The sequence below is a fragment of the Tupaia chinensis genome, unplaced genomic scaffold, assembly GCF_000334495.1.
Source record: "Tupaia chinensis unplaced genomic scaffold, TupChi_1.0 Scaffold000458_1, whole genome shotgun sequence".
Taxonomy (NCBI): Eukaryota; Metazoa; Chordata; class Mammalia; order Scandentia; family Tupaiidae; genus Tupaia; species Tupaia belangeri.
In genome coordinates, this window is record NW_006159966.1 from 41,097 (window position 1) to 54,765 (window position 13,669).

The 13,669-nt window shown below is 39.8% G+C and overlaps 1 protein-coding gene across 6 annotated transcripts in view; it reads right to left on the reverse strand.

Moving 5' to 3' along the window:
* Nucleotides 1–13,669, reverse strand: part of AKAP11 (A-kinase anchoring protein 11) — a gene marked incomplete at its 3' end in the record, with an annotated part of 53,017 nt that overhangs the window by 38,638 nt on the left and 710 nt on the right. For 3 of the 6 annotated variants that reach the window (XM_027774579.1, XM_027774580.1, XM_014590525.2), the window contains 1 exon segment: nucleotides 13,605–13,669. 6 annotated transcript variants of the gene reach the window in all.

The following is a 13,669-nucleotide window of genomic DNA, read 5'->3' on the forward strand; positions in this document are numbered from 1 at the left end:
AGAAACTGAAGAGCATACAAAGGACTAGAGTTCAGAAAGCATCCAAGTTAAATGATTAACAGTACTTAACACACACACATACACCTCAGGAAAAACTCTTAATTCTTAACTTTTAACAATGCTTAATAGAACACCTTTGAGAATTTAAATCAACTCTGGATATTAGCCATTCAGTATCTACATTTGATCACAGTCCCTGTCCATTCATTTAAAATCTGCTTTGCTAGATGAATACAGGGGAAGCAAGAAAGATATGGTCTCTCAGGTGCACAGCCTTCCAGAGGAAGTTTTTTTAAAGGACAGAACTAGGAGAGGAAATTCTAAATAATGAAAAATTAGAATCAATAAAGATTTAAGAACTGCTTAATTAGTTTCAAGAATTTTCAGTAAATCAAATGGTCTTACCAAGAACTGCCTAGTTGATGGGTCAGTAAGTGGCATGGTAGTTAAAGTGCTGGGCTCCCACATGGCCAAGCATGGTTCAAGTCCCAGATCTAGCAGCTTGAAAATCATGGTGTGTGTGTGTGTCTCCAAAATCCCAAGAGAAGAATGAAGAAGGAATTGTGGTATGGCCATCCCTACCGGGGGCTGATTTCTCATTTTCCCTTCCCCCGTTTCTCCCTAGTAAGAACACGTACTCTATGGCAAAAGCCTAAAATTTAAAAAAAAGCAATTACCTAGTTGAGGTTTCCAAAACCTTTGGTTAACATAAACGTATACTATAAGGAAATTAATATGCAAAAACATCTTCAATCTAGCCCCCCCATCAGAACTTCAGAAGAACTAAATTTTACTGAAGTTCTCATTTCAAATTCTTTCAGTACAGCGATAAAATGAAATGTGAAAATGCACACACACCCCCTTAGAGATTTTTATATTTTAATTTTTAGACAGATGGTATTCTGAATGAAGGTAAGTCCTAGAGGTCCCTACAACAATAAAATATGATTAATTACTAAAACTGAAGCAGTACTGAGAAGAAATGAGGAGGCATTGTGATTTTTAGGAAATAAAACCACCGGAATCCTGGCTTTGTATCATTTTTTTCATATATGTCTAAGAAAGGGTCAGGGAGTTCCCAACAGCACAAGAAAAGAACAATACACCAGAACTCAGAAGATGACCATTCTTGTCCCTGTTCTGCCTGTTATTAACTTTCTTTCCTCTGGAAAAATTGTACTATCTCCGGCTCTGTCTCCTCAAATGTATATTATATGCTACTTACCAGGCAAGTTTATTGTAAGAATCAATGGAAAATAATTAGGGGGTTGGCACTTAGAAACTATAAAACATAGACAAAAGAAAATTTTATTAATCTGTGGACCAAAATGACTAAGAAAAACAACACTGTCAAATCAAGGTATTTTTTTAAAAGATCTCATTTTATTTATTATTATTTTAATTCACCAAAGAGAGACAGAGACAGAGGGAAAGTGAGAAAGCAAGCCGCCAGGTCCAGGACTTGAACTGTGGTTGGTCATGTGGGAGTCCAGCACCTTAACCACCATGCCAAGTGCTGGCTCCTCAAATCAAGGTTTATATCTAACGGTTATATGCTAAAGCAAAAGATAAATCATTTCATTTATTCAAACTAGCTCTGAATAAATACATAACCCTTTAAGCCAAAAATTCACTTCTTACAATTTATCCTACATATATACTTGCCAAAAATTCACAAATATATGTGAAAGAATATTCACTGAAATTAAAAAAATAACCTAGAAGTTCACTAATCCAAATAAGTTATAACATAGTCACATGATTATTACCCCACTAATGGAAAGAATGAGAATAATGGATACTATAAGAACAAGTTGCAGAATAGTGTAAATATGCTCTTACAAGCAATTTAAAAGAAAAATGTATATACACATACAACTCTGACACACACGTGTTTGTACATACCTAGGAAACATCTTCAATGAGATACACTAAACGGAGGACAGTAGTCACCCACAAGTGGGAATTTTTTTTAAATGTGATCTACCTACAATATGGGATGGTAATACATTATTAAGCAAAATAAGGCAGGTTCCAGAATGTTCACATTTATATCATTGTGTGAAACTTATATAACTACATGTATGTATTTATACATGCAATACAAAGAAGACTTAAACTATATGGATCTAGATTATTTGTTTTATCAGGGTAAAATTATGTGTGTTTTACATTTTTCTGGATGCACATGAATTCTTTCATTTCAGGAAAAAAAGAGGTTTCCCTACCCTCTTCTGGCCTAAGACACATTTGAGCCAACATCATCTATCATTTAACCTTTTTTTTTTTTTTTTGTAATAGCCAGAGTAGATTAACCACATCAAGGAGTCTTTGCCATGCCTTTATAGTCTTTTATCAACACAGTCCCATCTTGACCCTCCTACTACTGCACTGGTTCTCCCAGCATACAGGTAAATCAGCGTATTTCTACTGTACATACACCAAGAGGATAGAGATTCAGTAGGTCTACCCAGAACCCAGAAATCTGTATTTTAACAAGCACTGCATGTAATTAATGGTTAAGAAACACTTGTTAGTCTCCTCTAAATTCTATTATTATTCAAATACTATTATTTAAATTATTATTCAAATACTATTTCCTAACTTATCCTTGTCCTCTTTGGGCCTTACTGTATTTAGTTTTCCATGGATATGTTACCTCTAACTCTGGTTTTAAATATGGAAACAACACCCTAATTATATCTTATCTTTAATTAAATATCTTCAGTTTCAGTACCTGAGTTTCAGTTTCTTATCTCCAATTTTCTATTAGACACTTCCAACTAAGTGTCCCAATTACTCCAAAATTAGTATGTTCGAAAGTTGAATTAAACTTTTTCCCTAAGTAATCTCCTCTCTATTCTCTTAGTTAAAACCAGGAAACCCATCCCAGACAGTACGTTAGTTTGGAAATTGCTTTCTCTCAATCCTCACAGACTATCATTCTTGTCTAATGAATTACCAAGTCCTGATCTGTCATTCTCAAATCTTTTCTCAAATCTACCCTCTCTTCTATCAGTTAAATTGGTACTCTTCAAGCATCACTTCAAGGGCCTCTCTCCTTGAAAAAGCTTAGATCACCCTTCCATTATCCTTCCTTGCCCAAACAGTAGCCACCTCCTTTATGCTAAATCATTGACTTTTTTCCCTTTATTTCTTTTTGAGAGGTTTTTGCTATAAGGCACGTACACACACCAGAAAGACAGAAAGAGACAGAGAGACAGAAAGCGAGAAATCATGCCCCAGGGGGATGGCCACACCGCAATCCTTCTCCTCCATTTTCCTCTCACGATCTTGGGCACGCACGCACACGCACCCTGCATGAATTTAAGCCACTGGGTCCAGGACTCGCACCACGGTCCACTACATGGGAGTCCAGCGACACAGCCATTACGCTAACTGCTGGTCCCTCATTTATTTTTCTTTTTTAAAGAGAGGTTTTTGCTATAGGGCGCATGTGCTCACCAGAGAGAGTGATAGAGAGACAGAAAGTGAGAAATCTCCCCCCAGGGAGGATGGCCATACCACAATCCCTTTTCCTCCATTCTCTTGGGATCTGGGGACATGCACGCACATATGACCAGTGTGAGTTTGAAGCCACCAGGTCCGGGACTTGGTCAACTACGTAGGAGTCCAGTGACATAACCCTTACGCCATCGTCTGGTACCACAATCACTGACTTATTAAGCATGATGAAAGATAACTAGAGTTTCAAAAACTGTGTAGGGGGATAGAAAAAAAATTGTAAACAACAAAAATGGTCCAGGATTTCCAAAATTTGATGAAACCTGGGACCAGCAGTTAGCGTAATGGCTATGTCACTGGACTCCCAGGTAGTCAACTGTGGTTCAAGCCCCAGACCCAGTGGCTTAAACTCATGCCAGGCGCATGTGCATGCGTGCCCAAGATCCTGAGAGGAGAATGGAGGAGAAGGGATTGTGGTGTGGTCATCCCTCCTAGGGGGTGACTTCTCGCTTTCTGTCTCTCTGTCTTTCTAACAAGCGCGTGTGACCTATAGGAAAAAAAAAACCTCCAAAATTTGATCAAACATATAAACTGACAGATTTAGGGACACTCAACAAACCCTGAGAACTGTAAACATAAAACTGTAAACATACCGAGGCGCATTACCATAATCAACATGCTGAAAACCAGTAAAGAGAAAAAATCTTAAAAACAACTAGGGAAAAAAATACACATTACACTAAGGAATAAAGAACAGCAGACTTCCTTTCTCTGAAAGTCAGAAAACAATACGATGGGGCAATATCTTCAAAGCACTGCAAGGAGACAAAAAAAAAAGTGTCAACCCATATATCCATACCCAGTGAAAATACCTTTTAGAAACTGAGACAAAATAAGGCCATTCAGAATAAGAGCTATGAGACTTATCCTGGCTGACCACCACTAAAATAACAATGAACAAAAATTCTTCAGGCAAAGAAACCCAATATCAGACAGAAGTTTGGATCTATATAAAGGAATGTGAAGGAATAAAAGCATCTGAATGTCATCAGTGGTGCGGTGGTTAAGACAGCTGGATAGGGAACCAGCAGTTAGCGTAATGGCTATGTCGCTGGATTCCCACGTAGTCGACCGCGGTTCGTGTCCCGGACCCGGTGGCTTAAAACTCACGCCGGGCGCGTGTGCGTGCGTGCCCAAGATCCCGAGAGGAGAATGGAGGAGAAGGGATTGCGGCGTGACCATCCCCCCTGGGGGGTGATTTCTCGCTTTCTGTCTCTAGGTCTCTCTCTGTCTGTCTGGCGAGCGCACGCGCCCTACAGTGAAAATCTCTCCAAAAAAAAAAAAAAAAAGACAGCTGGATAGACAAGGCCAATTGCATGGTTTGAATCCCAGACACAGTGAACTGAGAAACACACCAGTTGTGTGTATATACAAGCCCAAAACTGCAAAAGGAGGAAGAAATGGAGAAGGGACTGCATTAGACCATTTCCCATAGGGTTCTTTCTCACATTCCCTGTTTGTCTCCACCTCTCCCCAGCAAGTACGCACGCACGCACGCTGGCAAATAAAAAAAAAATAAAAAAAAAAAGACAAACTTCAGAATAATATTTTTTTTTTCAATTTTTAATCTACATTTTAAAAATAGCTGTGTTGGGGCCAGCAGTTGGCATAATAGCTATGTCACTGGACTTCCACATAGTCGACCATGGTTAGGGTCTCAGAGCTGGGGGCTTAAACTCACGCTGGGTGCATGTGTCTCTCGTCCTATAGCAGAAATCTCTCAAAAAAAAAAGGGGGGGCGGGGGGAATAAGTGTGTTAACTAAAAAAATGAAAAAGAAATAAAAAAGACTATACTGGGATTAACAACAGAAATAGAAGTAAAATGTATAACAAAATATTACAGCACAAAGGATATGGTCAGTGGGAGATGAAAAATACAGTCTACGACACTAGACTCCCACATGTTCGACCACAGTTCAAGTCCCTGACCCGACAGCTCAAAACTCACGTCAGGCACATATGTGAGCGTGCCCAAAATCCCAAGAGAAGTGAGTGCAGCATAGCCACCCCCCAGGAGTGATTTCTCACCTTCTCTCTCTCTATTTCTCTCTGTGTCTCCAGTAAGCACATGCACCCAATAGTAAAAATCTCTCTTTAAAATACTGTCTCAAGATCTCTACACTAAATACAAAAATATGTCATGAGGTCTCTACACTGTACATAAAATAATATAATTAATGAAAGACTATAAGCTAGTTTTTTATAAACCCTAAAGCAGCCACTAGAAAAATAAAACAGAATAATACTTAACAGTGGAATAAAAGTGAAGTTATTCCCACATCTACAGAAAAGAAGCTAATGGCCAGCTTCACAGAACTATGAGAAGAATATAATGCAATGGCATAGATTAAGTAATTATAAAAAATACTTTGGATCAAAAATGTTCCAAATTCCAAATATTTTAGAATATTTCTATAAACATAATGATATATCTTGGTGACTAGAAATATGAAATGTTGTATATACAGCTTACACACATGGCCAAGGTAATTTTATATGATATTTCTGTGCTGCAGCATTTTGACTGAATCCATCACATGAGGTCAGGTACAGAATCTTCCATTTGTTATACATCAGCACTCAAAAAGTTTCAGATTTTGGAACATTTTGGATTTCAAAATTTTTAATTAGGGATGTTTAATCTGTATCTTTTTTCTTTTTTTTTTTCCTTTAAGTTTTTGCCATAGGGCACATGTACTCACCAGAGAAAGTAGAAATCACCTCCCAGTAGGGATGGCCATGCCACCATCCCTTCTCCTCCTGGGATTTTGGACATGCACGCACATGCATCCAGCATGATATTCAAATCACCGGGTGTGAAACCTGAACCACAGTTGACCACATGGGAGTCCAGCACCTTAATCACTGTATCACCTGCTGGTCCCCAACCTCTTCATTTACAAACAGTACCTGACATGACAGGAACTCAAATATTAGCTCCTTCCTTGGGTAAAGACCTGCTGTTTGACTTACAAAATCTAAAAATACCACAGATGCCTGTTATCACTGTTGTGTCTTTCAAAAACTAATCAATCATAGAAGACTGTGGGGGGGATGGCAGATAGCATGGTGGTTAAGGCACTGGACTGATTGTGGTTCAAGTCCTAGACTGGGCAGCTTACCTTCTCACTTTCCCTCTCCCTCTCTCGCTCGCTCTCCATCTCTCTCTAGTCAAATTAAATAATAATAAGTAAAATTAAGTAATTTTTTTTAAAAGATTGCATCTATTAAACTATTTGCTGCCCATCCCCCCCGCCCGAGAGGACAGAGACCATCTCTTCTCCCCCAAGGATTTTGGATATGTATGCACACTGACCAATGAAATTTTCAAGCTGCCACGTCCAGGACTCAAACCGTGGTCAACCATGTGGGAGTCTAATGCCTTAACCACCATGTGAACTGCTGGCCCAAAGACATTTTGCCTTTTTTTTTTTTCCCTTTACCTTTAACCCTAAATTAACCTCATCCCTGCATTCACAATATACATTTTGTTCTTACTGCTACAGAGTTTCTCAACCTTGCAGCATCCTTTTTTCTTTTTTTTTTTTTGGAGAGGTTTTTGCTATAGGGCGCATGTATTCACCACAAAAACAAGAGAGAGACAGAGTGATAGAAAGTGAGAAATCACCCCCCCCACCACCAGGGGAGATGACCAGGCAGCAATCCCTTCTCCTCCATTCTCCTCTCAGGATCTTGGGCATGCACGCACACGCGCCCAGCGTGAGTTTAAGTCACCGAGTCTGGGACTCGAACAGCGGTTGACTACTACATGGGAGTTCAGCGACATAGTCGTTATGCTAACTGCTGGTCCTGAGCATCCTTGATCTATACCCAAATGCCATTAACACTCAACCAGTTGAGATAACTAAAAATGTCTCCAAACACTGCCAAACGTCCCTTTGGCACAAGGTGAAATTACCACTGCTCTATTTTATCACTTAAGACTAAGTGCCTTATATAACAGTTAAATGTCTACAAGTCTATGTCCTGTACTGGACTGTAAGTACTAACATTCAACACATAACAACATTCAATGCGTACATTCACAATAGTGAAAAGTTCCTGCTTTCAGGAACTTACATTCTACAGCCATGACTTACTCATCTCTGCATTTCCCAAAGGCCTTATCCATAATAAAGAGCCATGTACATTACTGCTGAACTGAACAAGGTGTTAGGTAAATTTCATCAAGGACATGAATTTCAGAGGGGTGTTTGATGTCAACAGTGACATCATTAAATAGAAAATTGCTGGTGACACCTAATGACTTTTTGAAAAATTAATCTAGTACTGCTACCTTTGTTTTCTCAAGCATTGGTTCTTAAGCTGCCTCTCAGGTTGGGATCCACTTCTAAAGTATATTTGACCCCAGGCAGTTATTTGTATTTCACATATGAGTAAGCTGACAAGTTGACAAAGTATTAAGTACAAAAACAATTTTTTTAAATTTTTCTATAGGGCATATACTCACCAGAGGCAGACAGAAAAAGAGAGGAAAAGCAAGAAAAGCAAACCTCGGGAGGATGGTAATGCCATAATCCCTTCTCCTCCATTCTCCTTTCAGGATTTTGGTCACTCATGTGGCACACACATGCACTTGGCATGTCTTTCAAGTCACTGGTCCAGGACTCAAATCGCACAGCTGGCCATGTGGGATCCAGCTGCCTGAACCTCTGACAGCTGGTGGTCCCACATTTTTTTTAAATGCACATATTCCTTTTCCTCCCTGGCTGCCTGAGGATTGACCGCCATCATGAATGACACAGTAACTATCCCTACCAGGAAATTCATGACCATGGAGGAAGCTGCTTTGTCATCAATGTCCTTTACCCTGGGAATGCAATAGTACATAAGACAGAAAGTAGCCAAGATGTATAAGACCACACCAGATGTCATCTTTGTGTTTGGGTTCAGAACCCATTTTAGTGGTGATAAGACAGCTGGCTTTGGCATGATTCCTTGGATTATACACAGAAAAAAAAAAAAAAAAAAAAGAACCCCAGACATAGACTTGTAAGACACACCTATATGAGAAGAAAAAGACATCAAGAAAATAGCGAAAGAACAGAACGAAGATAGTCAGGGGAACTGCAAAGGCAATGTTGGTGCTGGCAAAATGTCAAAGGGGTAAAGAGTCCACAGTGACTATCTGTGGTAATTATGTAGATTTTTCATGAAAGGATCAACAAGCTAAAAATTTTCATGTAAAAAAATACACACATTCAAAAACTAAAATCTTGAGATTGTGCTGTCAATGTGAGTATGACGCCTACAAGATGAAGCCATGTTCTTAATTTTATACGTAACCCCATCTACAAGATTATTTTTAACGAAAAATATGTTCAGAATTTTTTCAAGATTTATTTTTATTTGTTATTATTATTTATTTTTTAATGTGACCAGAGAGAGATGGAGCGAAAGAGAAAGTGAGAAAGCAAGCCGCCAGGCCTAGGACTAGAACCATGGTCGGTCATGTGAGAGTACAGCACCTGAACTATCATACCACCTGCCGATCCAAATATTTTCAGAATTTTAACCCAGGAACACATTTCTCTTTATTAGTATCATGTGTCACTCCATGAATCTAAGAGTGTATTGCTGAAGTGACAATAAGTTAAATGTCACTTTTTATGAATACAATAAGGCTCTACCCCCTAAGTTGCCAGTAGCAGGAAGGAGTGAAGAGATCTACACTGCAAATGATCCAGGGCTTGGCACACAGGAAGCATCCTATAGCCTACACGGAACCTATTAACTGACACAATATACGAGGCATAAAAAAAAAAAAAAAGATGAAGGATAACTTTAAGATATCAAGCCTGGGGAGATAAAAAGCCTTTGCCAATAATGGCAAGTTGAAGGTAGTGTTTTATTTCAATATGATAAATCCAAAGGCAATCAAAAATTAACAGATTTATTTAGGGTCAGAGTTGGAGCTGTTACTCTATCAATCACCTGCATAATATAGACCTTGAAAGCTGATCTCAGAGACTAAGAAGATCAAGGAAAAAATCAAGAGAGAATCAAAGAGGAGATCCTGAAAAAGGGCTCCAGAGCACATAAAAAAGGAACAAATAAATGGCAATCTGAAAAGTAGGTAAGATAGATAAGGATTTAGGATCAGTAAAGTCAAAAACAGTCTTAAGTTCAGGGCCTGCCCCACAGTGCAATGGTTAAGTGCTGTGGAGAGGCCCAGATCCCCAATGGCCAACTGCAGATTCAAATCTGAGTCCCATCACTGTCGCCCTGCAGGCATGCAGAATAGAGAAATGGAAAAGAAAAAAGATCACAGTATGAGTGACCAGGCCCTCTTGGGGTTTGCTCTCTCTCTCTCTCTCTCTCTCTCTCTCTCTCTCTCTCTCTCTCTCTCTCTCTCTCTCTCTCTCTCTCTCTCTCTCTTTCTCACATACATACACACACACCCATGCACTCTGTTGTTTAAAAAAAAAATTTTTTTTTTCTAAGTTTTAACTATGAGTGGTCAGCATAACACTTCTGAGCTCCTCTGGGCAAAAATTATATTCTTTTACATCTGAAGACTCCAGAAGCCCATATTACAGCACGTGCCACACAGCAGGTACTCAATAAATGCTAATACCAGAGCAGCCCCCTTAGGTTGGTTAAGGAAGTTGGATGCCACATGGTCAACTACAGTTCAAATCCTGGCCCCAGTAGCTTGAAAAACACAAAGGGCACGTGTGCCCCAAATCCCATGCCCCACTGACAAGTTCCCTCTCTCCTTTTCTTCCTCCCTCCCTCCCTCTCTCCGTCTCTAGTGAGCACATGTACCTCTAGTGAAAAAAAAAACTAATTCTTATCCCTCGCCTTGTGCCTGCCTTATGCCAGCAGATATAACTGCTTTATACACGATTCATAATTTATATACCAGAAGGTGCTATTATTACACTCATTTTACAAATTAAAAAAATGAGTCTCAAAACATTTAGGTCATTTACCCTCAGTCAAACATCTAGGAGGATCTATCCTAGGAAGAGACCATTAGATCTGATCAGATCATTGCCAAACTAAGAAAGAGCCATTTCAAAGAAGTACTAGAACTCATATTGCTGTGTTAAAGTATGCCAAAGGTACCCACCATTTAGTCCCTGTTTACAGTACATTTCATAAATAAATAAAGTAAGTATGTGGCCAGTTTAAAAAACACAGCCACATCAATTTTGTGAAACATACCTAATATCACTTCCGCATCCCCATTTTCCCATTCCCTTCTTCCTCCACCCCCTCCCAAGTAGACAGATACCTGATCAAGTGGATTCTCTCTCCAGAAACAGACTTAATTTGGAGGTATCTGTTGAGAACCACGATGCAGAGTCAAAGTGAGTCTGGCGTTGACATGACGGTAAACCAAAGTGATAAGAAAGCAGAGCACAAGAGCTTTAAAGAGAAGGCCAATCTGAAAGGAACTGGAACAGATAATGCAGTGAATAGCAGAGACATAAGACCGTATGTTCCCAGAAAAAACTGGAAAAGAACCTTCCTGAAGACACTCTGGTTCCCAGGACACTGAGCTGGAATCATGCAAGGGACTTCAGAGGCAGTACTCCCAATGGATGACAAATGCCTTTTTAAAGAAAGCTAATTCAGATGACTTTTTGTTCCTTTCAGCCAAATAATCCTTAAACCATTAAGAGTGGTCAAAGAGAAGACACTGAGTTAAGGAGCTACACTGTACTTCTCACTAACTTTTTGAGGTGGTTAGTATAACTCTCTTTTATAAGGAAAATTAGGCTCAAGGATATTAACTGATCTGCCTGACTCTATAAGCCTAACTCCTTACCATATACCTCATTTTCACTCAGGTGACATCCTCTCTGTTCTGGGCCACTATACCATTTATTTTATTGCCTATGAAACTTTCTCAGACTAATCCAAAAATGTTAACTTTTCTTCTTTTATCGTGTCTAGTATCTAACCTGTACCTTTAAGTGTTTTTACATAAGCGTATATATATATATAAAAGGATGAGTGAAGAATGAATCTCTGGATCTCCCACTGTTTTTAAATTGATAAAGCATTTTCTCTCCCTTCCCCACATTAGCAGTTTACACACCCAGGCTAAGCTCCTGAACTGTCCCCACCCCTCACCTCACTCTCTCCAAGTGGTTGATTTTATTACTAAAATGCAGGCCACTTAAAATAGTCTACCTGAGTAATTACATTCCCAAAGGTACTTCTAGTACTTTTCAAAAGCAAGGCCAAAAAACAAATACCCTAAAGTTTGAGCTTCTTGCCAAAAAGTTATAAAGAACAGCAAGAGATTAGGTTTTTCTACCTCTGAAATCAGTTTTTGCCAACATAGAATGGGAGGAACTTTTCTAATCTAACCTTGTCGCCTTTGCCCACTGATAAAAAGAAGACATTTTCTAAGTTTTTCACATTTTCTTCAAGTATAGACTGAATTCCCTATACCTATTAATAGCTGGAAATTTCCCTTTTAAAAGACCTATAATGTATCACCTGAATTGGTTTGAGTTCTTTTTCCAGGCAGTAAGTTCCTGAAACTTTAATTAAAAGCATCATCCTTTCTCTAGTCTCTAAAAGCAAAGGATGAACTTTTTCAGCTTCTAGACTTCACCCTAAAGTTCAGAAGCTAAGAAGCCAGAGAATTTCCCACTGATTACAGTTCTTAGGCAATTCCCATATTCTCCACAACTAGAAAATCTCAGTGGCCTACAAGTACACCACGTGGACCTTATTTACATTATCAAGAGAGCAATTCTAAGCTCAGCTTAGAAAACCATGTTTTTCCTGATTCCCTTACATTCTTAGATCACTCATATATCATTCTGTTACAGCTACAACTTTAATCATTATGAGTTCCGTCAATCCTTAGATCAGTACAACTAATTGAGTTGGGTCAATCCTTGGATCAGTTGACTGAAAGGAACAAAAAAAAAGCACGACTAATCTAGGTACTACTTGATAAAAACGTGACTGTATTTTTTAAAAATGTGCTAAATTGTACTATTTTAACCGACATTAATCAGGCTGGGCACTGGGCTACATTTACTATAAACAAGACATTAAAAACAAAATCATCTGCATATTACAGAGTACCTTGTCTTTTCCGAGTACCTTAAATTTTCTGAATATTTTCTTTCAGACATAATAAAATTAGTATCAGTCAACATAACATTCCTAATAACTTCGGAAGAAGCTAAGGAAAACAAGCGTTTTGCAAGCAGCTGGATAATTACAAACCTGCAAAGAGAACCGAAATAGTTAAGCTGTTGGCACTAAGGCCTTTAGATAGGTATCTCTGTATTTCTCACCATGAATATCCTCAGCATCTAAAGCTAAACCACGTCCAATTCAGTAACGTTTTACAGAAGGAAACTGAAAAAAAGGAACTACTAACAAGTGATACATTGCTGGTTTAGATTTTACTGCCATTATCATTTTGCCAAAGTTCATAAAAATACAATATTTTGGCTACACCTACATATTTTTAATAAAGAGTTTAGATGCCTGGCATAATAGTATACCAAATCTATTTGAATACTGCATGCCCAGCGTTTAGGCCATTAACAGCCTAAGAGAGAATGTGACAGCAAATCCAAATTATCAATACTCCTAGGAGCCGCCGGACGCTTTCCGTTTCTGTCACAACATAGGAGTAGCGCCTGATCCAGAGCTCAAGGGTTCTGACAGTGAAGATGCTATTCGGGGACAAAGTGCAAGGTCCTCCTCCTCCTGCATCAGCTCCTGTGTGCGCACCACGAACACAAACTAAGAGCACGCACCACCACGCACCAGGGGGACCTGGCTCTGCAGTACACCCTGGGGATGTTAACTGAGACCGTCAACTGAAGGGACAGCAGCGCCACAGCCCCACATCGGACCTCGAAAAGACCCGTCTCAAGCCCGAGGACCCTCCCGCCGCCTTGCGCTTTCTCCCTCTGCCCTACTCCTCCCGCCCTCCTCCCACCGCCGGACGAAGCCACAACCGGGGCTGCGGAGTGGCGATGAGGCTGGGGCGTCTGGGCCGCCCCGCTCCCTGCAGTCACCCCGGCCGACGCGCTTAATGACGCCCGGGACAACTCTGCGCTCTGCTCACCTGGGGACCGCAGCCTCCGCGGCTCACAGACATGTCACCTGCCAGCAACGGCCCGTCGCGCGAGC